Source organism: Amblyomma mixtum, chromosome 3 (assembly GCF_055824585.1).
Source record: "Amblyomma mixtum isolate Tamu chromosome 3, ASM5582458v1, whole genome shotgun sequence".
In the NCBI taxonomy this organism is placed as follows: Eukaryota; Metazoa; Arthropoda; class Arachnida; order Ixodida; family Ixodidae; genus Amblyomma; species Amblyomma mixtum.
The window spans coordinates 161,126,836-161,150,964 of NC_143014.1; the positions used below are offsets into that span (position 1 = coordinate 161,126,836).

General features: G+C 50.6%; 1 protein-coding gene and 1 long non-coding RNA gene across 2 annotated transcripts in view; both read right to left on the minus strand.

The window, feature by feature from the left end:
- Positions 1-635: 635 nt before the first annotated feature.
- Positions 636-24,129, minus strand: part of LOC149352528 (lewis-type alpha-(1,3)-fucosyltransferase-like) — a 58,894-nt gene continuing 35,400 nt past the window's right edge. The window contains exons 4-6 of the transcript XR_016290804.1: positions 3,498-3,558; positions 1,593-2,091; positions 636-1,499 (exon numbers count right to left, since the gene is read on the minus strand). The gene's annotated coding sequence lies outside the window, so the exon portion shown is untranslated. The remainder of the gene's footprint in view (positions 1,500-1,592; positions 2,092-3,497; positions 3,559-24,129) is intronic.
- On the minus strand, positions 8,156-19,083 carry LOC149352529 (uncharacterized). Its single transcript, XR_016290803.1, has 2 exons — positions 9,955-19,083; positions 8,156-9,861 (listed from the first exon to the last, which is right to left on the minus strand). It is a non-coding gene; the product is annotated as an uncharacterized LOC149352529 (long non-coding RNA).

Consider the following 24,129-nt stretch of genomic DNA (forward strand, 5'->3'; position numbering starts at 1 on the left):
ACCAGAAAAGCAATCAAAAAGTGTTGTACAAATAAAATGTTAATAGAAAATTGTTTCTATTTTTTCTTTTGCTTTTTAATATACGGAAATCGGACACTCAGAAGGCATAGTTGAGTTTCTTGCTGCATTGGGCACAAAATACTTCGCAGACGACCAACAATACAAGGCACATACACTTTGCACATGCTAGTGCTTTGAGTGTGTGTACCTTGTTTTTGCCTCTGAAGGAATGGTGCACACCCGCAATGGGGGACTGGCCAGAGTTGTGGGCACCTTGATCGTATCTGTCCGTGTCTTGGTCGCGCTACTTGATTTACTTTGCACGAAGTGGCCCCGCCGAAGCAGAATGGAGGTACGAGGTGGTGTAGCGCGTACAACAAGACTACACGTACACCAAGGGACGAGGTCCACCTTTGAAGCTGTTCAGATAACCGGGCAAGTGGTGCGACGAAGGAGCAGACAATTTTATTGTCTCCGGAACTTTTTCTTTCATTTTCAGAGCAACAATGCAAAGATGATATACTATGACTTCGCTTGTTTCTTAATGCTGTGCCTTGAGAGAACACCCGTGCCCGCACGAATACATGGGGGCAGGGGTGACTGGAGAATAGGGAGAAGTCGCTTCGTAGACAGGATAGTTTTGTTGCATTTTATTGACACAAAATGTGAAAATACATCGTAGAGAACACGGAAGAAATTCGAAAACACAAAGTTAGACGCTAGTTGCTACGCTATAGTTGCTACACCGTGAAGCCCCGAGAAGCAGTGACAAAAAAAAAAAGTGGGAAGAGCGTGTACAGCAACGCCTGAGGCATGCAGGCAGTGAGAAAAAAAAATGTCCATAAAGCCTTAGAGAAACGATGCAAGACCAAAAAAAGTCATTAAGATAAGTGCGACGAAATGCTCATATGATCGAGCCTGGAAGTGGTGCAGCTGTCACCGATAACCACGAACAAAAGCACAAGTCCACCTGGAAGGAAAAGGCAAGCAAGAAGATGATTAAAGGTGCGGCGAGACACACTGTACCCTTCGCCTTGCTTACAGGCTGCTCCTTCACGGCCACGGCATTGTCCTTGCTGACACCACACACCGGCTGTCTTGAGCACAAAGGTCGCACTTATCAAAACTGTGCATAAGGAAATGCTTGATAACTCGTACACATAATCCCACCTCGGCATGCTTCCCGCGCAATGTTCGAGGAGGGAGAAAAAAAAGTCATACAAAAAGCGAAAAAATCGGAGTTCAACACACACGCGCTCCGAAAGCGTGTTTCCAGAAGTCTGGCGGCAGTATTCCGTCGTGGTTGCTGCGTCCTGCCCTCGTGCAGGCCGCTTCGGCGTAGCCGTGCTGTGAGGAGTGCTACCTCCCAGCTCTGCGCTGGAGCATCGCAGCACAGCTTGCAGCAACTGCGGTAGCCGCGGCTGGTCCGTCGCTGCCGCTTCCCTGACCAGCGTTCAAGAGCTAGGCGTGTGTAGCTGCTCGCTCCGTGCCTGGCAGCTCTGGATTGGACAACGAGGAGAATGCGTGAGCGGAGGCGAGGTTGACGAAAACGACGCGTCTGTTGCGCGCTCTAGTATTAATTCCCGGCTTACCAGAGGGTCCACTCCGCGACCGGGGTCAGATGCAGCAGGACCTCCATGGTGGTCGAGCGGGCGTCGGCCGGCACTTGGGGGAGGGCGCCGTCGACGCTCCGAGTGTGCACCGCTGCCTTTTCTCCCGGTTCGCGATGTAGCCGCCTTTTCCTCGGTGTTCCCCATAAGGGTGCTGCTGCTGGCGCAGGATGGGGCCTGGACGGGCTCGCGCAAGCAGATGAACAGCCGAGCTCCGCGGGGATCCACTGCCGGCCCAGGTAGCCGTTGACGTTGACCTGGGCCCTAGCGGTGGACAGCACGCTGCCCTGTCCGACGATGGCGGCCAGCCGAGGCGCACCCCGGAGCCGCGCCGAAGGCCGGCGGCGGAGGTGGTGTCGCCCCCACCTCCGCCGGCCCGGCTTCGAGTGCGGCGTCAGCGCCTCTGCGGATCGGCGGTGCGCGTGACCGCGATCAATGGCAACTTCTTTGTCGGCTCTACCAGTGTCGGCGCCAGTGTTGACTGAAAATGTAACAACGACAGTTTTGATCAGTGGGAATATAAATGAGTATAGGAGTGATCTCTTCGAGCGTGCTTGGGTTTCCATAATAGGTTTGGCGAGTTAACGGCGAACTCTAGGCTGAAATACGGGACAGGGGAAAAATATGGACAGACGAAAAGTTCATTCGAAGTAACGTTCTCACGGAATGAGATGGAACTGCCGAATGCTGTCACCTTTACGTCGCATTTAATAGTGCGTCGTCACATCGTAGTGATTCGCAAGCAATTCACGCACTCTCGGATCATGTCTGCTTTGAGATGGGGAACAACTATCGTGCAAGAGACTGACTTTAAACTGTCCACTTCATGCAGCAAATCCTGTGATACTGCGGCCTTGAAGCGCTTCCGAAAGGGAATAGTCTTAATCAGTTTGGGTATTTACCTGTGAGCTGCAGCAACCCTTACGCTTCTATCGTCTTGATCTTGTGCTCTGGAATCATCCGTTTCTTATTTGTTTGGTTACGAAATATTTTAGTATAAGTGATCATGAAGTTAATCCCGCCACTATTAATTTTTGGGAAACCAGAAAAATTAAAGTACGCATGCACTAAACATCTTTGCCTAACGTAAAATTGACTTGAATCTAATTACAAATGACATTCACTATTAGCAGAGCATAAATGGTACTCCATGTTTACGTGAATTAATAACCTATGGGTAGGGGTATGCGAATATACAGAAAATTTCTAATAGCAAAGTAGAATATTCTCTTATTCGATCTGAACGAATCAAATAGTGTATTTTCAAGATTATTTTAACCGGATCGAATATGTTTTCAAGTTTTCGAAGCATTTTCAAATATTGGCAGGAGGTTCGAAAGAGGCCCGGCGAATTTTTCTTCGACGAATGTTTCAAAAACCTCCGGCGCCGACGTTGCCAACCATCCTTCCGCGAAAAGTATGACGGAGGTGAAGATTTTGGTTTTTTATTTATGGCGTTTTTACGTCTCATAGTGACTCAGGTTATGAGGGACGCCGTAGTGAAGGACTCCGGAAATTTCTACCACCTGAGGTTCGTTAACGTGCACTGACAGCGCACAGTACACTGGCCTCTATAATTTCGCCACCATTGAAATTCGATCGACGCGGCCGGGATCGTACCCGCGTCTTTCCGCTGAGCAGCCGATCACCGTAACCGCTGAGACACAGCGGTGACGCAGGTGAAGGATTCAGCTACGCGAGGCAGTACATTTGTGTGGTGGTGTTCATGAGGCTCGCACATCGCCTCCAAGACTGGACGACGCGATAGGACTGCGGAAAAATTCTGGAAAACCCTGCCTTGACGCTCGACATGGGAGGCCACGGCTCATACATAGGTGCCACCAGTCTCATTTCCTACGGTTTGTTTTTAGTGCCGCCGGGTACCACCGGTTTTCTAGTAGGTACAAGGCTTCCTCCGGCTTGTGCTCGGCTCTTCTGGGGTGAAATGCTTGGAAAAAGAAATCATCATCATCATCAGCTTTACTACGTCTACCGCAGGGCAAAGGCCGCTCATATGTCTCCTCAATTAACCCGGTCTATTGCCAGTTGCGGCCACCGTGTCCCCGCAAGCTCCTTTATCTAATACGCCAACCTACCTTTCTGCCCCCCCCCCCCCCCCCCCCCCCCCCTGCTTCGCTTGCCTTCTCTAGGAATCCACTCCCTTACACCTAAGGACCATGGGAAAAGTCTCTTTGACCAAGCCAAGCAAAATGGCAATTTTCCTGGACAGATAACTTGATTACCTTGAAGTTAATAGAGAGATTTTTGTGTTCCGATCTGTTTTTGGAGATTAGTGTTTCTTATTAGTGTTGGGTATTTTGCCAGCTATAGATCTAACATAACTTTGAAACTTATAGCACGTGCAGTAGTGCCACAAAATTCGCTCAATGTTTCGCACAGTTGGTCGTTTTGGACGAATATTCGCATAAGCAGTGAATATCCGCGCTAATATTTGGTTAGTATTGGATTCAGTCCGATCACTATTCGAATGGTATTTGAACCAATTTTGAGCTAGACTATTTGCATTCGATCTGGATAGGAAAAAGTACTGTTCGCACACCCCTCCATCTGAGGTGGCTGATTTTGTTAATAAGGGACATGTAGGGATGGGAAAATTGATGATCTGCGCGATCGCAAATCGCGGAAGGAATAGCTGGTTTGCTTGAGGCGCGGCTCCAGCAACTCTGCTGTCGTTGTTTTAACTAAATGAAGGTTAGACTAATTTTTTTGCATCCCTTGAAAAAAAAAAAAGTTAATTGGCACATGCTGTATGGAAATAATGTGCCATCAAACAAGAAACGTTCGGTTGCCATTTCCTCTATAACAAATAACATACTACTGTCCCTGATGACGCTGATAAAGCGATGCTTATTAAGACATATTTCAAAGGAATAATTCCAGAACGCTACAAAACAACCTTCTCCTTATTATCCAGTTCCTTTTTCCACAAACGTTCGGTACTGTTATTTAGGAAAGATGACTGTTTTCTTAATTAAAGGCCTTCTGAAAGGGGCTGACAGTAAAGTTCCGGTATGTCTGGGAGGTTAAAGGATGCCACCTCGAAAATATCTATCCTGCAGCAAAAAGTTCTTTAAAGCGTTTTCTAGCAGCTGAGTTATATCCAGTTATACTTTGAATTAAAGCGTTTTCGCGCCTTTCTCTTTCCACTCGTTACTATTTGACCGCTGAAAGGTAGACTGTCCTCCGCCGACCCAAGCCACTCGGCGCAGCCGCGGGCTGCTGAAACGCACGGGAATTCACAGGAGAGGGAGCGTGGCCAGAGCTTCTTGTACCGCCGGTGCGACACTGGTGGCTGGCATCGGCCATGGTAACTACGTGACGTCTGAAAGAACAACCAATAGCCATCTCTCAGCTGACATATGTAGGTGCATGAAACGGAAGAGGGGGCGAGTATGAAAACGTCGTCGGAAAGGGTTCGGGAACTATCGCACGCGATAAGGGGCTCTCTGCAGCGTGTATTATTGTATTACTATTGTAGTATTTGCCTCAGCTGTATTCACAACAACACACTGTGGAGATTGGGCGAGTTTATGTATTCTCCTCAGAGTGTGTTTGAGGCCCTTAGAACGATTGAATCGGTCTGGAATGCAACAACCAGGAGCTATGTCTAACCGTGATTAAAAAAAATTGCCTGGTCTTTAAGGCTCTTCCTCGTATGGCGTAGAGGATTTTACATTTATTTTTGCCGTATCAGCTGAAGGGAAGGTATGGAATACATCCTTTATGTCCCACATAATGCTGTGATATTTTCACCCTATTTCTGAATCTTTCCCGCTTCCTCCCATAGAGTCGAGTCTTTTTTTATTCGGACTCGCCCGATCTCCAACGAGTAGCGGTCCTAAGGGGGGGTGTCGCCTGCGCCCTCCCCCCCCGCCCCCCCCCCCACCCCATATCCTTTGCACATCTTCCCGAACGTCCGTTTTCGGGCACTCACAGGGCGACATATGATTTTTGACGTAGAACTGGAAAGCTTTTGCGTCTGTGATGAGTGTAGTAGTCCCCTACTTTGTACGTTCACCGTGTTAGCGACTGTCTTATTTCAAACAATTCTACAATATACAGGTTATACGAGTAAAGTTCTTAGTTATTTAGTTATTGCCGAGGTATCAGGGTCCTGCCGTGCCCGCATCGTTGTCCTGCCTTAGCGCCGGCGCGGCGACGGCGGCGGGGGCGGCGGTGCCATTCAGCTGCGGTTGGGGCGGCCAGCAACCTCGTCGAGGCAGAAGGGAGCAACCCTTTCGTGTCTTTCTCCCACCATGGGCGAGCAGGCGGACTTGACTTCCCGCTTGCTCTTTGCCTGGTAGTGCTCGCGTGACATGAACGCTCCGTGGGTGCTACCTCGGACGGTCGCGGTCGGGCGCCCCAGCCAGGCCGCTCGTGCAGTGTGCCGCGCTCGCGGTCAGTTTGAGAGAGGACGCTACGTATACAATTTGTCGTTATCTGTAAATGATTGTGCACAGTGGCCGCTCGCGCGCTCGTATTTTCGGACAGAACCTGGACATTTGCGCGCGAGTGCCGCGAACTTGATTACTTTTTGTATTGTATAAGTAGTGTACAAAGCTCTTCCTTGTCCTTTGTTCCTAACGGTCCCCACTACACTTGTCCTCGCTATCCTCCCTTTCCCTTTCACCTCCGGCGGCTGCAGCTCGCTTGCTTAAGATATTAGATAGTGATTTCCGCGGTCGGCAACAACCTTTTCTCTCACCTTCTTTATTTTTTCTTTCAAAATAAACTATTACCACCTACTCCACCATGAAACACAGCGACAACAGCAAGGGGATCATCCCTTTTTGGTTTGACAAGGCGCGCCGACCAGCCGCCTTGCCCGGAGAGGACCAAGGGCGGAACAAAGCCCCTTCTCCAAACTGAGTAATGAAGGCCGCCAACCGCACCCGTGAAAAGCCCGGGCAGGTGCTTTGACCTTGCTGGACCCACCGTGACGGAATATCTCATCCGGCGACCTTTTAACCTTTTATTGCTCCTCTCAGAAAAGGCAAAAAAAAGCATAAAAGAAAGACAGAGGGTGCCCGGAGCGACAAAGCTTTGCCAGGCTTGACGCCAATTCAAGATAAATGAAAAAGAAGTAAATGCTCTAAAGAAAAAATAATTTGGCAGTGGCTTAGCTCTGCTATGCCAGTATATACGTAGCGTGAGGTGAGGGCGAGGTGTCCACATCTCGGTGGACACCTGAACCAGAGGGAACGCGCATAACTGCCCTCTAGGAACTGTGGACACCTCAACCGTCCTTTAAGCTAAGTGCCGGTAGTGACAGGTGTGCGCTGCATATGTTGGCATTGACAACGTTGTGCCAGAAACGAGGCGCTGAAGCCATAGGCCGTCGGCGTTTGTTGTGTTCATTGGCGTTTCCGTTGACAACGTTTTACACTCAGCTCATTTTAAGGAAAGGAAGTGCGCATAATGCCTCCCTGGGTCAGTGGACGCCTGAATCGTGCTTATAGGTACGTGGGGTGAGGAGAGAAAGATGTTGGCTGTAGGCATTGACAAAGTTGTGCCAGAAACGCGGCGCTGAAGCCATAGGTCGTCGGTGTTCATTGTGTTCATGGCGTTGGCGTTGTCAACGTTTTACACTCCGATCATTTTAAGGAAAGGAAGTGCGCATAATGCCTCCCTGGGTCAGTGGACGCCTGAATCGAGCTTATAGGTACGTGGGGTGAGGAGAGAAAGATGTTGGCTGTAGGCATTGACAAAGTTGTGCCAGAAACGCGGCGCTGAAGCCATAGGTCGTCGGTGTTCATTGTGTTCATGGCGTTGGCGTTGTCAACGTTTTAGACTACGATCATTTTAAGGAAAGGAAGTGCGCATAATGCCTCCCTGGGTCAGTGGACGCCTGAATCGTGCTTATAGGTACGTGGGGTGAGGAGAGAGAGAGATGTTGGCTGTAGGCATTGACAAAGTTGTGCCAGAAACGCGGCGCTGAAGCCATAGGTCGTCGGTGTTCATTGTGTTCATGGCGTTGGCGTTGTCAACGTTTTACACTCCGATCATTTTAAGGAAAAGAAGGCGAGTGCGCGCGGCGAGGCACGCCAGCTGTGCGTAGTGACGTCACTTGTTCCTCGCGCATGCGCAGCACGGCTCTCTAGGAGCCACGCGGAACTGCTTATCTTCGCTCAGTGTACCTCAGGCTACACAAAAAATTTTAAGAGAAAAAGACAGCTGTAAAAAAACAAAAAAATCAAAAAAGAAAAGACGGAACAAAAGGCACATCACAATCAAAGTTACAGACACAGCCAGACAGCCAAAGCACAGCGTGAAGTCCATGAAAGAAATAAAAAAAAAACAAGAAAACGAAATTCACAGTATACTCATGGTCACAGTAACAGTCAAAACAAAGCACCGAGTGCCAGCCACAACGAAAATCAGAGAAGTAAAAGCATAATCAAAACGAAACAAGAGAAAACCAAAGTCACAACATAGTCAAGGACACAGTCACATACAGTCGAAGCACAGTATACAGGCCACTGCTAAAGCGCCTGTGCCCAAAAAAGAAACAGGCAGCCCTCCTTTGTGCTGAGCGTGGGAAAGAGAAATTAGAGGAAAGATAGAAATCAGCGTGATAAATGTGGAATTGGGTTACTTATGAGGTGAGCCAGTTGAAGGAGAAGAGCACATGCAGCAGGGCATCGAAATTAATATTGCTCACGTAAAAGTTAACGTTCAAGGCAAGAGTTATGATATAACATCTATATCGTTCGCATTTATTTTTCACCAGAAAAACACTCAAAAAGTGTTGTACAAATAAAATGTTAATAGAAAATTGTTTCTATTTTTTCTTTTGCTTTTTAATATACGGAAATCGGACACTCAGCAGGCATAGTTGAGTTTCTTGCTGCATTGGGCACAAAATACTTCGCAGACGACCAACAATAGAAGGCACACACACTTTGCACATGCTAGTGCTTTGAGTGTGTGTACCTTGTTTTTGCCTCAAAGGAATGGTGCACACCCGCAATGGGGGACTGGCCAGAGTTGTGGGCACCTTGATCGTATCTGTCGGCGTCTTGGTCGCGCTACTTGATTTACTTTGCACGAAGTGGCCCCGCCGAAGCAGAATGGAGGTACGAGGTGGTGTAGCGCGTACAACAACACTACACATACACCAAGGGACGAGGTCCACCTTTGAAGCTGTTCAGATAACCGGGCAAGTGGTGCGACGAAGGAGCAGACAATTTTATTGTCTCCGGAACTTTTTCTTTTATTTTCAGAGCAACAATGCAAAGATGATGTACTATGACTTCGCTTGTTTCTTAATGCTGTGCCTTGAGAGAACACCCGTGCCCGCACGAATACATGGGGGCAGGGGTGACTGGAGAATAGGGAGAAGTCGCTTCGTAGACAACATGGTTTTCTTGCATTTTATTGGCACAAAATGTGAAAATACATCATAGAGAACACGGAAGAAATTCGAAAACACAAAGTTAGACGCTAGTTGCTACGCTATAGTTGCTACACCGTGAAGCCCCGAGAAGCAGTGACAAAAAAAAAAGTGGGAAGAGCGTGTACAGCAACGCCTGAGGCATGCAGGCAGTGAGAAAAAAAAATGTCCATAAAGCCTTAGAGAAACGATGCAAGTCCAAAAAAAGTCATTAAGATAAGTGCGACGAAATTCTCATATGATCGAGAATGGAAGTGGTGCAGCTGTCGCCGAAAACCACGAACAAAAGCACAAGTCCACCTGGAAGGAAAAGGCAAGCAAGAAATGAATAAAGGTGCGGCGAGACACACTGTACCCTTCGCCTTGCTTACAGGCTGCTCCTTCACGGCCACGGCATTGTCCTTGCTGACACCACACACCGTCTGTCTTGAGCACAAAGGTCGCGCTTATCAAAACAGTGCATAAGCAAATGCTTGATAACTCGTACACATAATCCCACCTCGGCATGCTTCCCGCGCAATGTTCGAGGAGGGAGAAAAAAATGTCACACATAAAGCGAAAAAGTCGGAGTTCAACACACACGCGCTCTGAAAGCGTGTTTCAACTGAATCCACAAGTCTGGCGGCAGTATTCCGCCGTGGTTGCTGCGTCCTGCCCTCGTGCAGGCCGCTTCGGCGTAGCCGTGCTGTGAGGAGTGCTACCTCCCAGCTCTGCGCTGGAGCATCACAGCACAGCTTGCAGCAGCTGCGGTAGCCGCGGCTGGTCCATCGCTGCCGCTTCCCTGACCAGCGTTCGAGAGCTAGGCGTGTGTAGCTTCTCGCTCCGTGCCTGGCAGTTCTGGATTGGAGAACGAGGAGAATGCGTGGGCGGAGGCGAGGTTGACGAAAACGACGCGTCTGTTGCGCGCTCTAGTATTAATTCCCGGTTTACCAGAGGGTCCACTCTGCGACCGGGGGCAGAGACAGCAGGACCTCCATGGTGTACGAGCGGGCGTCGGCCGGCGCTGGGGGGAGGGCGCCGTCGACGCTCCTGGTGTGCACCGCTGCCTCTGCTCCCGGTAGGCGATGTAGCCGCCTTTTCCTCCGCGTCCTCCATGAGGGTGCTGCTGCTGGCGCAGGATGGGGCCTGGACGGGCTCGCGCAAGCAGATGAACAGCCGAGCTCCGCGGTGATCCACTGCCGACCCAGGTAGCCGTTGACGTTGACCTGCGCCCGCGCGGTGGACAGCACGCTGCCCTCTCCGACGATGGCGGCCAGCCGAGGCGCACACCGGCGCCGCACCGGCGCCGCACCGAAGGCCTGCGGCGGAGGTGGTGTCGCCCCCACCTCCGCCGGCCCGGCTTCGAGTGCGGCGTCAGCGCCTCTGCGGATCGGCGATGCACGCGACCGAGATCTCCGGCAACTTCTTTGTCGGCGCTTCCAGTGTCACTGGCGACGCATGTCTGCTAAAGGCTCTCGGAGAAATGGATTTCATATCATACCACGCTGGATAACATGTCACATATCACGCTGGATTGAATTAATTTTCATGAAATAGTTGCCCGCGTAGTGATATTTTCCAGAGGAATAGCGTTCCATGATCTTGATAATTCGATAGTCGGATCAGAAATTTCCCACCGTTGAAGATATGCTAGGGCTCGGTCCCTCGCGAAAGCTTGCACCGACGTGCAGTTCCTTTTTTGCTTGACTATGCTCAGAAGAAAAAGGATGAATGTAACACTGAGTGAGATGCTGATTTGCCCTATCAGTTCTCTTGTTTTGTCATCTTTTTTAGTCCTTTTGACTTCCAAAGGACGTTATGGTATTGATTTACTGTACTATTATTGAGTCTAGTGGCGGATCGATTGCCTCAAGATGCCTTTGCTCACCTCTGGCGTGCAGTTGTGTGCCAATGTTGGCCGAAAAAGTAACGACGACAGTTTTGTTTAGTGGGAATATAAATGATCATAGGAGTGATCTCTTGGAGTGGAGTGGGGTTTCCTATAATGGGCTTGGTGAATTAACAGTGAGCTGCAGCGCCGAAATACGGCACAGGAGAAAAATATGGAGAGACGAATGAACTGAAAGTTCATTCGAAGTAGCGTTCTCACGGAATGAGATGGAACTGCCGAATGCTGTGACCTTTACATCACATTTTATTGTGCGTCGTCACATCGTAGTGATTCGCAAGCACTTCACGCACTCTCGGATCATATCGGCTTTGAGATGGGGAACAACTATCGTGTAAGAGACTGACTTTAAACTGTCCACTTCATGCAGCAAATCCTGTGTTACTGTGGCCTTGAAGCGCTTCCGAAAGGGAATAGTCTTAATCAGTTTGGGTATTTACCTGTGAGGTGCAGCAGCCCTTACGCTACGATCGTGTTGGTGTTGTGCTTTGCAATAATCCACCTCTTATTAGTTTTATTACGCAAATTTTTGGTTAACCTCCCTGCCTTTCCTCTTCTATATCCTCCTCCTCCTGTTATATTTTGTGAATCCAGAAAAATTAAAGAACGCATTTATTTAAGGTCTTTCTCTAATGTAAAAACAACTTCAATCGAATTACAAATTATCTTCACTTTGAGCAGAGCATAAAGGGTACTTTATATTTATGGCAATTAATAATGTCTGGGTACAGGTATTCGAATATTTGAAAATTTCGAATCTCGCATCGACTATCATTGTATTAGATTTCAACGAGTCAAATAGCGTATTTTCATGGTTATTTATGCGGATATAACATGTTCTCAAATTTTGTGTGGGCCTGCCAGAACGTGGTTTGAAAGCCCGAATCTTCCCTCACAACCTGGGCGACCTTCTAGAAGCAGCTCCTGGGTACGTTTACTATACGTAAGGAAAGAGCGGAGGTCCTGCTGCAGTCAAGAATTCAACGCCGAAAGGAGACCGTGACTGCGCACGTGGAAGATATAAAACGCCTTTTCAGGCGTGCGCCAACCCTGACATGAATGAAGGAAAAAAGCTCTCTTCCCTGATACGTGGCGTGAAGGAGCAACTGTTAGCCGGCCTGATCCGGGATCCTCCAAAAACCGTCGCCGAATTTGTAGCTGAAGCTTCAACCATCGAAAAGACCCTTGACGGCTGGACCCGTCACTACAACCGACCACTTTAAGTGCTGTCGGCAAGCCCTCTAGAAGGTACCTCTGCAAGCGAGGATAACCTTCGCGATCTAATACGCGAAATTGTTCGCGAAGAACTTCGCCGACTGCTGCCATCACAAACACAGCCGACGCAGGAGACTCAGGTGGCATCGCTCATGGACATTATCCGTGAAGAAGTACATCATGCACTTGGCTTCCTGTCACCAACAACATCTACGGAAGCTACAGCCATGACCTACGCTGCAGCACTACGCAGTCCTCCGCGTCGACGAGACTCCCCAAGCCCTCTTCGACGGGCACCAGCTCTACAAGAACGACGGCCCCTAGCTCCCGCACGCCCACATTACGAGCGACGCAACAGCTTCAGGAAATGCGACGAGTGGCGGACTTCCGACAACCGCCCACTCTGTTTCCATTGTGGCCACGCCGGGCACATACTTCGCCACTGCCCGTACAGACGCATCGGCCTGCGAGGTTTCGCCATCGACGCCCCACGACTGCTCTCTGGCCAGCCACCGCGGGAAATCGACGACTACCTGCGCAGAGTGGAGTGCATGTGTTCAAGCCGCCTTTCCCGCTCCCCGTCGCCGTCCACCGCACGTTTTGCATCACCGGGCCGCACCTAGCTACGCCGCCCGGCTGTCCGAAGAAGGTCCCCTAGCCCCCGTAGGAGAAACGAAACAAAGCAACCTGTGGAGGTAAGGTTGCTTGCCTAGGGAACGGCAAGCGACCACGCCGTATCCAGCGACCCCGCCGTATGAAGATGCCGCATCCACTACGCAGACGCCGCATACAACGACAACCTCGACCACGACGCGAACCACCTTCGAAACGCCGCCGCCATCAAGAAAAGCCTCTACCACACTCCCCACCTACGATTCACATACCCGACGAAGCCGTGACCCGACACCAAGGACGACATGCAGCTCCAGAGCCAGGACATCCGACTTAGAAGTGGTTATTGACGGCCGGTAAGTCACCGCTCTAGTCGACACAGGAGATTATTCGGTGATGAATGGACCATTCGCTGCGCAGCTGAGAAAAGTAACGACCGCTTGGGACGGCCCATAAATTCGCGCCACAGGGGGCCACCTCATCACGCCATTAGTACGATGCACAGCGCGAGTGACTCTCAAGGGACATACCTATCCCGCGACCTTCGTAGTGATCTTGGGCATGGTGATCTTGGTCATGGATTCCCTTATTGAGCATCAGGCGATCATCGACTTGCGATCAAAGCTGATCACACTTTCCACGGACGAGGCCATCCCGTCGATGAGAACTCCGGAACATCACGTTGCACTTAGTGTCCTGGAGGAACAAGTCAGTGTCCCACCCCGCTCAAGCGTCATCATCACCGTAGGCGCCACGGAAGCGACTAACACTGAAGCCATTATCGAGGGGAACATGCAGTTGCTTCTTGATCGAGGAATCGGCATCGCAAGAGGCACCACACATTTCCGCAAAGGACAAGCCGAAGTACGGCTGACTAACATCAGCGAAGTATACCGGCACGTTAACAGAGGAACGACGATTGCATCCCTCGACGAAATATCCGACGTACGAGACTTCTTCGCCCTCTCCGACCCATCCGTAGAAGATTCGCCTGACCAAGAGGACTCGCCTACTTTCGACATAAACCCAGCCCTGCCCCGGAACAGACAAGACCAGATCCGCAATCTCCTTCGAAGCTACAGCGAGTGCTTCTCGTCATCGCCGAAGGTCCGACAAAAGCTGATTGCCAAGCATCGCATTATAACCGGCCAGCACGCCCGACCTCTCCGCCAGAGCCCCTACCAAGTGTCGCCGCGAGAACGACAAGCCATCCGGGACCAAGTGGAAGAAATGCTGCGCGACGACGTTATTCAGCCTTCAAAGAGCCCCTGGGCGGCACCAGTTGTTCTTGTGAGAAAGAAAGACGGTGCACTTCGGTTCTGCGTTGATTACCGGCGCTTGAACAACATCACAAAGAAGGACGTCTGCCCCCTTCCCCGCATCGACGACACACTGGACCGGCTCTGCAACGCCAAGTATTTCTCATCGATAGACCTAAAGAGCGGCTACTGGCAAATTGAGCTCGATGAAAGAGATCGCGAGAAGACCGCATTCGTCACCCCAGATGGCCACTTCGAGTTCAAGGTGATGCCATTTGGTCTCTGTTCCGCACCAGCGACATTTCAGCGAGTAATGGATACAGTCCTGGCAGGCCTGAAGTGGCAGATTTGTCTGGTTTATTTAGATGACGTCGTTGTCTTCGCCTCTAACTTTGAGGAGCACCTAAAAAGGCTTCGAACAGTACTAGACGCAATCAAATCGACCGGCCTAATGTTGAAAGCAGAGAAGTGCCACTTTGCCTATGAAGAGCTGCTTTTTCTAGGCCACATTGTAAGCAAGGAGGGAGTACGGCCAGACCCGCAGAAAACAGCTGCTATCGTAATGTTTCCGCCACCAGCTGATAAGAAAGGTGTGCGCATATTCCTCGGACTGTGCGCGTATTACCGACGATTTGTCAAAAACTTCTCGCGCATCGCCGAGCCACTGACCCACCTGACAAAGACAGACGTGCCATTTAAAAGGGAAGCGCCTCAAGTGGAAGCCTTCAAGGAACTTCAGCGTCGTTTACAGTCCCCACCGATCCTCACGCACTTGGATGAAAATACCGAGACTGAAATTGATACCGACGCAAATAGTGTGGGCCTATAGGCGCTGTCCTCGTTAAAAAAAACTGACGGAGTGGAGAAGGTCATCGCATACGCTAGCCGTTCCCTGTCCAAAGCCGAGGCTAATTATTCGACAACCGAGAAGGAGTGCCTTGCCAACATCTGGACTACGTCGAAATTCCGCGCCTACCTGTACGGACGACCATTCAAGGTGGTCCGCGATCACCACGCGGTGTGCTGGCTTGCCAGTGTGAATGACCCCTCCGGCCGCCTCGCTCGATGGAGCCTACGCCTCCAGGAGTTTGACGTCATCGTCGTTTACAAGCCCGGACGCAAGCACTCTGACGCCGACTGCTTGTCACGAGCCCCTGTAGATGCAACGCCGCCGGACGACACGTACGACGATGAGGACGCCTTCCTGGGGCCCATCAGCTCGAGCTCTTTTGCACAACAGCAACGCTCGGACCCCGACCTAAAATACCTCATCGAGTACTTGGAAGGCAAGGTTTCTTCACCCCCGTCTCGTTCAAGAGAGGAGTGTCTTCGTTCTGTTTACAGAACGATGTCCTCGTGAAGAAGAACTTTGCAGCGAACAAGACAGCCTACCTCCTTGTTGTACCTACAAGTCGGCGCGGAGAAGTTCTTCAGGCCTCACGCGACGAGCGGACAGCTGTACATCTCGGGTTTTCTCGCACACTCCGCCGCATTCAAGACAAGTATTACTGGCCCCGACTGTCTGCCGATGTCACACATTGTGTGAAAACCTGCCGAGATTGTCAGCGACGAAAGACCCCTCCAACCCGACCAGCAGGATTTGTGAATCCCATTGAACCACCCTCAAGGCCCTTTCAGCAGATCGACATGGACTTGCTTGGCCCTTTCCCGAAGTCAACATCTGGAAATAAGTGTATCATTATAGCGACTGACTACCTGACCCGCTACGCCGAGGCAAAAGCCCTACCGAACGGAACAGCAGCAGAAGTCGCCAAATTTTTCGTGGAGTGCATTCTTCTGCGGCGCGGCGCCCCCGATGTGCTCATCACGGACAGAGGAACCGCATTCACGGCGGAACTGACTCAAGCCATCCTGCGTTACAGCCAAACCAGCCACCGGAGGACAACTGCATACCATCCGCAGATTAACGGACTGACCGAGCGCCTGAACAAAACCATCGCTGATATGCTCGTCATGTATGTCGATGCCTAACACAAGACCTGGGAAGTTATCCTGCCTTACATCATCTTCGCATACAACACGGCAGTACAGGAGACCACCCAGATGACGCATTTTAGGCTCGTCCATGGAAGGGAGGCCACGACCACGCTAGACGCCATGTTGCCTAATGTTACCGAAGAAGATAACGTCGACCTCGCCGCCTACCTTCAACGCGCAGAAGCCCGAAGACTTACCAGATTACGGAAGATCAGCATCGCACCGACGCCAGACACTACAACCTACGAAGACACAACGCGGAATACAAGCCAGGAGACCGAGTCTGGGTTTGGACGCCCATTCGCCGCCGCGGATTGAGTGAAAAACTTTTGCGCCGCTATTTCGCCCCTTACAAGGTTCTTCGTCGGCTAGGTGAACTGGACTATGAAGTCGCCACTGACGAAATGACTGCATCCCAGCGACTCCGCGTACGACCGTAAGTTGTCCATGTCGCCCGTCTAAAGCCCTATTATGCGCGCTAAAGCGCGTTGTGTCTACACCCTTGGTGTTTATTTTTACGCATTCCGTTTTAGTTGTTTGCGACCGCATTATGTACTAAAGCATCGGGTCGATGCTTCTTTGAGAGGGGAGCAATGCCGCGAATGTTTGTAGTGTTTGTTTATTCATTCTTCAAAGCTGCCGGCGCCCTGCTTTATCTCTTTGTTTATGACGCAAGACGTGCCTAGATTTATCTCGATTGATCACATCCAGGCGGAGCCGACTCTGCGTTGTTCCAGAGTGGTCTTGTAACTTTCCAAGCTTTATCTCGAAAGTTCGCTATCAGCTTTAAACAGAGTATGGCCGAGAGCGGCCGGCATTCCGTTCGATGACCGCTGAGCACGCTTGTTGCTACGCCGCCGCCGAGTGATTCAGTTCTTTGCGGGAGCAAGTCAGCCCAAATAAAGAGTTTCGTTTCGAAGACATTCTCGCTGTTTTTCTGTTCGCCGGACTGCAGTCGCCACTACGTGACAATAGCCACGCCTGCATGCCGAAGGCGTGATTAGAGAAGTGCAGTGAAAAAATTGGCAGTGGCTTAGCTCTGGTTAAGCCGGGATATACAAGCGAAAAGCTGCAGTTATGCTTTGTTTGACGTCATGGCTGCCGCAGTTCGCTCACAATGTACTGGGAGCACCACGGTAACGGTGTAGGCAAACGCGTTATATAGCCTTCCTTCCGGATGCGTAGTAACTGTGGTAAACCCGCGGCTGCAAGTAGCGTCATACGAGGAAGCCGAGCGCGCGCCGATGCACACTCGGTAAACACGCGCAGACCGCGTGAAGGACGGCGAAGGTCGACCGGAGAAGCCGCGCTCGGCGGCGGCTCCGCCGACCACGTGCGCCTCTCCAGTTACGTCGCGCGGCGAACTCGCGCATGCGCCGCTGTGGCTAAAATTGATCACGGCGCACGCCAGACACGGTGTTGACTAGCCTAGTGAAGCTTTTCGCTTCAAAAAAAAAAAATGTTCAGAAGGCCTTATAGAGCGTTTACAGCGCGCAGTTCTTCCATTTGAGACCAGATGGCGCCACGGCTGCACTCGGAACACGGCGTCATTACTTGCCTCGTAAGTCGCCGGCGTGTATGCCTCGACGCAGCAGTGGAAATGTGGAAAGAGAAAATACATGCTCTGTTGTGGATTGCAAGAATTGCGACAGACAGTTAAAGGGGCGGGATGCGATCGTCTGCGAGCTTCACCGAACCGAACTGCACAAGAACGTACTGCCCCTAGCTGTACGCGCCCGTTGGACATCCACCCTTTCCGAACGGGCGGACGCAACACACACGTTCGCCAGCGCTAGACAGTGAATATAGAAGGAAAGGTCTCGATCTTGGAAAATCTGCCAGGGTAAGCGCGCAACATAGCCGCATGAACAAGCTGTCCCGCCACCGAAACGCCACAAAAAAAAAAACAAAAAACGACACGCTCCTATACCGCTAGTGCATATTGTGGAGCGCATAGCCGTGCGAGCGGACAACGCTTACCGTCAGTTCGTCTATTACACACCGTCTTGGTGCTACTGTTGAACTTCGCTCCAAGTAGCGCGGTTTTTGTGGACCACAATCGGAATAAAGCATTTGTGTTACGGCTGCTGTGTTCTGCGGTTGTCACTTCCTCGCGGTCCTTGCGAGACAGTCACTAGAAGTGACTCCGGCTGATTACTTACAACCAGCGAGACCTCGAGCATTTTCATGTCCGCATATCGAGCATGGAGCGTACCACAATTTTATACTATGTGAGGCTGACATAATTGTGAACTTCTTGTAGTGAACGCTCTGCCATGCGCGCGTAACAATTATATCGCGGAATCCTTGTAAACGATTGCATGCAAACTTGTGAAGGTTGCTTGATGCATGGTACTACTTACATGATTGGGTAACATTTGTTTGTTTATTTATTTTTGTCGCCTTCCTTTCTTTAGCAAACCAACAGAAAATATTTTAGGCTTCCTAAGCACCTTTAACAAGTTGTAAACAAATGAGTACGATGTGCATGTGAGCGTTTTAGAGCAGTCTCCGCATGCATGTACACAATACGACAACGACTTGCGCAGTCGCAGGGTCATTAAACCTTGCTGTTTTAGATAATAACAATAAAAAAAAATAGTAAGCAAAACCTTCACCGGCATTCAGGCGATCCACCCCTTGCCTCCAACAGGCGGAGAGCTCAGCGGCTCTTCGCGACATGAAGCCCGATCACGTTTTCACGCCTAAAGTGATCAAATTAGGGTTTTCACATGTCCTTCGAAGCTTCGGACCAACCACAGTGTCGTCTTCCCACTCCTTTACAACCGTATCAGCCGGAACACTGCCTGTCGGAACCGAAACATCAGACGCAGCAGCCGTCGCGACGAGGCGCGCGCCGAGCGGTCAGGAGGCGAGTACGGTGGGCGGAGTCGACCAACGCGGGGAGTGCCTTTCACCCAGTCCCGTGGCGGCTTGCCGCTCTGCCATCGGCGGAGTAATACGTAGTAGTCCGTAGAAGCAAATAGTCCGCGCGTATTTTTATTTCTTAGGGCTTATTTTGCGGTTATATTATCTACAAATGAAACTATTTATTCACGGAAACCTAAAAAACAAAATGAAGCGAAAGCAAAGCCTCCACGGAGATGGCTGAAGGGCACTCCACGCGTTGGTCGACTCCGCCCACCGTACGAGGCAGAATTCAATAAAAAAAGGCGGGAACCGGACGTTAATTCGATATAATTAGGGAAATCGGCCACACAGGGTAATAAGTCGCAGTTTCTAAGATTGCTGGGAACGTGAGTTCCCGCGGCAAAAAGACGTGTTCAGATTCCTCTTCAGTGCACCTTTAAGCGCGACGAAAAGCCCATGTGATAGAGCCTGGAAGAGGTGCAGCTGTCGCCGAAAACCGCGAACAAATGCACAAGTGCACCTGGATGGAAAAGGCAAGAATGCAGAAGACGAATGAACGTGCGGCGAGACACTCTGCAGCCTTCGACTTGCTTACAGGCTGTATTTTCACGGTCACGGCATTGTATTTGCTCACACCAAACACAGGCTGCCTTGAACACAAAGGTCGCGCTTATCACCACAGCGCATATGGCCATCCCTGATCATTGTTTCACATAATCCTATCTCCGCATGTGTCCCGAGCAATGTTCGAGAAGCGAAAAAAATATCACACAAAAGTTTTCGGTCTATGCATAGCGCAGAAAGCGTAGTCCAACACACAGGCGTACTGTAAGGTTAAGGTGCAAGTGCATTCAGAAGATTTGGAGCTACGTTGCGTCGTGGGCCCAACGTCCTTCCCTTGTACAACGCAGCTCCGCTGGAGCCGTGCTGCGCGGCGTTGTACCTCCCACCTTTGCGTTGTAGCATCGCAGCTCACCTGGCAGCAGCTGCATCCGCAGCGGCTGGCCGCTTTCCTGACCAGCTCTCAGGTGGTATGCGTGAGGCGTTGTTCGCTCCGTATCTTGAAGTTCTTGTGCATGCAACACGGAGTACGCGCGTCGGTGGAGGCGATCTGACGGAAACGGTGCGTCTGTTACACGCTCAGGTAACCACTGCCGCCTCACCAGTCGGTACACTCCTCGACCGGGCGAGGTGAGAGGGAGCGGGCGTCGGCCACCGCTGGGAGGAGGCAGCCGCCGAAGCTCTGGCTGTTCACCGCTGCCTTTTCCCCCCGGACGCGATGCAGCCGCCTTTTCCGTAGTGTTCTGCATCAGGGATGGCTGCTGCTTGTGGTGCACGATCGGGCGTGGACGGGCTGTCGCAAGCCCGGATGGGCAACTGTGCTCCATGGTGATCGACTGCCGGCTCAAGTAGCTGTTGACGTTGACCTGCGACCGCGCCGCGGAATCCACGCTGCTCACGCACCCTAAGTGGGAAGCTTTAGCTCACCATGGCGAAGGCTGCCAGCGCCGCCCCGAACGCCAAGGGGGGGGGGGGGGTGCTGAATAATACCGGCGCCGAATAATACTCTTATACACACAGCAGAGCACCTATTAGCGCGTGCGAAAGTTGGAGAGCCCTTGCCGGTGACTTTTTCATACTCGCGACCTCCTCCGTTTCACGCTCCTGTGCATGTCGGTTAAGAGACCTGGCTATTCGATACTTTCAGACGTCACGCAGCTATGGCCGCGGCCACTCGGCCGCGTCGCTCCGGTGGATCAGGAAGCTCCGTCCTGCAGGAATTCCTCGGGCGAATTTCTCAGTGCTTTGTGCCGGCTTGTCAACAATGACGAACCACTACGCGGCCCATGTAACACGAACCATCAAGAGCCAGTGGGGTGTAGTGTTACGATGTGCCACTATCATGAGGGAAAACATATGTCGGGCAAACGGGCCGCTGTCTAAACACTAGACTACGCGAGCACGCCAGATTGCTAAGAACAGGCACAGGCTGCAATCTAGTCGTATAGTGCAAGAACTGCCCTTTAAAAAATTGCACCCCTTTCCTGGACAGCACGCACCTTCCTAAAGAAATACAGAACTAAAAAAGCAAGGGCAGCCTTCAAAGAGCTAATCATTCAGCGGAGAGGCCAGAGTGGCGCCAGCAAGCCTTCCGTTAGTCTGCTTGACAAAGAAATAATTTCTCTCTTTTGACTGTGCAAAGCACCTGCACTAATTGCACCTTCTGCATCGGCGTTATCTATAATTTGTGTTTTTTTTTTATTTAGATGTTTTTCCGGCTGTCTATTTTGCTTCTGAAGGAATAAAAACTAGTTGTTATTCAGCGCGTTGTGCTGTCGTGTTCCTTCTGGCCCCGTGTTTCTGCGCTGTTTTGCCTGCTTTACCCCCTGAAGAGCCCGAGAATCTCGACTGGTCGCGATTCAAGCTTGGCTTAGTACTCACTCAAGGACAACTATTTTCTATTAAGCACCTACCGTGTCGATACCGCTTTTGTATTGCATTCACACTTGTTGAGGTTAGAGAAACGCCTTTGGTCCATCACCGGATTAATACCGCGGTGACCGTAGACCGAACCACATAATCCTTCGATTTATATCACCTGCCAAAAGGCGAGAAATTCAAGCTCACGTGAATGACATGCTGGAGCAAGGCGTTGTTGTCCCTTCGGCAAGTCTTCTCCTGGTGTGTCAGCGACCAACAGAGAGTTGACATTATTTTTTTGCGTGGACTACAGGAACCTGAACAACGTCACGAAGAGCGACGTTTATCCTTTACCAATACTAGAAGATGTCCTTGACAAGCTTTAGGGATCCCAATTTTTACTGCGTTGCACATGAGATCTGCCTACTGGCAAGTTTCATTATACAATGATTATGCCAAACAAAACTGCCTTCGTCATACCAGACGGCCGCTGCCATTTCACCCGCCTCCCTTTCGGTTCGTGCAACCGCCGTCCACGTTCCAAAGACTCATGTAGCCAGTATTCAGGCATATGAAGTCGTCAGTCACTCTCGCTTACCTAGAGAACATAGTCATCTACAGCCATGATCTCAGTGGGCACATCCACCGCCTTGACAGTGTTCTGAGTCCCTTATAGGACGTCATCTTCCAGTTGAAACCCAGCAAATGTTTCGGGCTTCAGCAAGGTAGTGACCTAGGACAGGTTGTCAGTAAGGACGGCATACGACACAACCCAGAAAGAAAAACGCACCCTTGAAGCCTATGCAACCCCTACTTGCTCCAAAAAATTGCGCAGCCTCAGGGCTTAGCGTACGACTTGGAAACATACGTTCCTCGTTTCGTTGCGCAGGTTGCTCCACTATGTGCTCTCCGGAAGAAAGCTCATTCCTGGAGTGTAGCTTGGTATTGACGGTATTGACTTGAAGGCTGTGCGCCTCCACCACTTTTGCGGCTCAGAGCCACCAGAGTGGGCTTTCTTGCCCCATTCAGGGATGGGAAGTTCTCAACAAAGGTGGAAATGATGAAGTCATGGACTGTGTTTACAATACACACAGTGCGAGTATTTACTCACTGCTCCATCTCCAGCTGCTTTGTGATGGCCCCGCGAAAATCCCCGGGGCCCGATATTTCATGATGTCATTGCATTGAAATTCGCTAATTGAGCACCGTTTTGAGATACGAAGTTCACTGTTGTGGTTCCGTATAGGTTTTAGCAACGAATGAGGACACCAGTTATTCTTTCTAGATTACAAATTGCTTTTAAACAGCTACATTGTTGTGAAACACAGTCCATCTCTCAGTTTACGACTAGGTACTTCGCAGTCTTGGGAAGGACTTTGCGCGAAAAAAAAAAAAAAGGAACACGGGTACGCAATTCGCGTCGTTGTTGATGCCCTGCAGGAAATGTGACTCTTCATCATCCTACAGCACGTGGCGACAGAAACACGCACTGATGTCTTGTTCATGACTGCTGCTCGCAATTAATGCATCATTTAGAGCTACCGGTAACAGCTACAGGCATATCGCATTTATGATGCCTCTTTTAGCGGTTTCGTGATCGCTCTCGTTGCTCTAGCCGCGCATTCGCGTCACCGTTGCTCCAAAAGTGGGAATAATTCGGTGCGTACGACGGCAGCTCTACTGTTCCGACAGAGGCTTGTTCTCCGTCATTACAGTATCGCCGAACTTGACTAGAGAGTGCATAGCAGGGTACGCCCAGGTATGAGTCCGGCCAGAAAGCCTGAAATAAAGGTAGGTCGGAATGCCCGTGACAGTCAACGACTAAAACTCTCATTTTTGAATTCACTGTGTATGTGCCGCCACCTACGGAGAACTGGGGATGCGGACGAAACGCGCAGAGCAAGCGATTTCCGCGAGATGGCGGCACACCAATCGGCCGAAGTAGTAGCACTCTCTAACGAGCCTTGGGACCCACGTTCACTGTACCCATGCCTGGGACCCTGGTATTCCTCCACTTCGCACTTGACCCCAATGACGGCGATATTTCGTTGTACTATGAGTTGAGGGGGCAGTAGAGACCGGACTGCTTATAGTAGGGATTCATTGCATTTATTCTGTACTGGGCTGCTGACACCATCTTTCCTCCATGGCTGACACACTACGTAACAGGCGTCGGCTGGACGCCATTGAACGGAATATTATGCGCTCTAACAGCGACATGTGTTAAAGGGGCCCAGAAACACAATCTTAGTTAACTGTTTTGCCTGTTGATTGCATACAGTGAGTTATAATGGTGCTATTAGCGTCGGTAACACCGCGTATATTCCGTTTTTTAATATTTTAATGTCCCCCCAAAAACAACTTCATGGCTCTGATGGTGTCGCCACACAGTGGCGGGTTTTTAGCAGCGGATATGACATCACCTGGCGCGAGCTTGATGACCGGACAAACAGTAAATATACTGCAAATTGTGTGAATAAATAGAGAAACATTTTGTCACCTGTCTGCGTTTTATATTATATCAACAAAGACAATTTGTTTGTCTTAGATAAAAGCCCTGCAAGGCAAGTAAAATAAAAATACACCACCAGGGGCGCTCTGGCATGGAAACAACTAGGGTGTACGGCGCAGCGCTGGGCATCGAGGCACCCTAGAAACAACGCTGCCAGTCTCACAGAGAGCAGGCAACCATGGAGTACAAACTTCCGCGACGTGCTCTGGCTGGCTGTTTTGATTGGTTGCGCCACGTGCCGTCATTGGGAGAGCGAAATAGGAGTGGGAAGCCCCGCCAAAATCGAGTTGAGGGCAGCGTTTTTTTGCTTGTATTTTCAAATTTCTTCA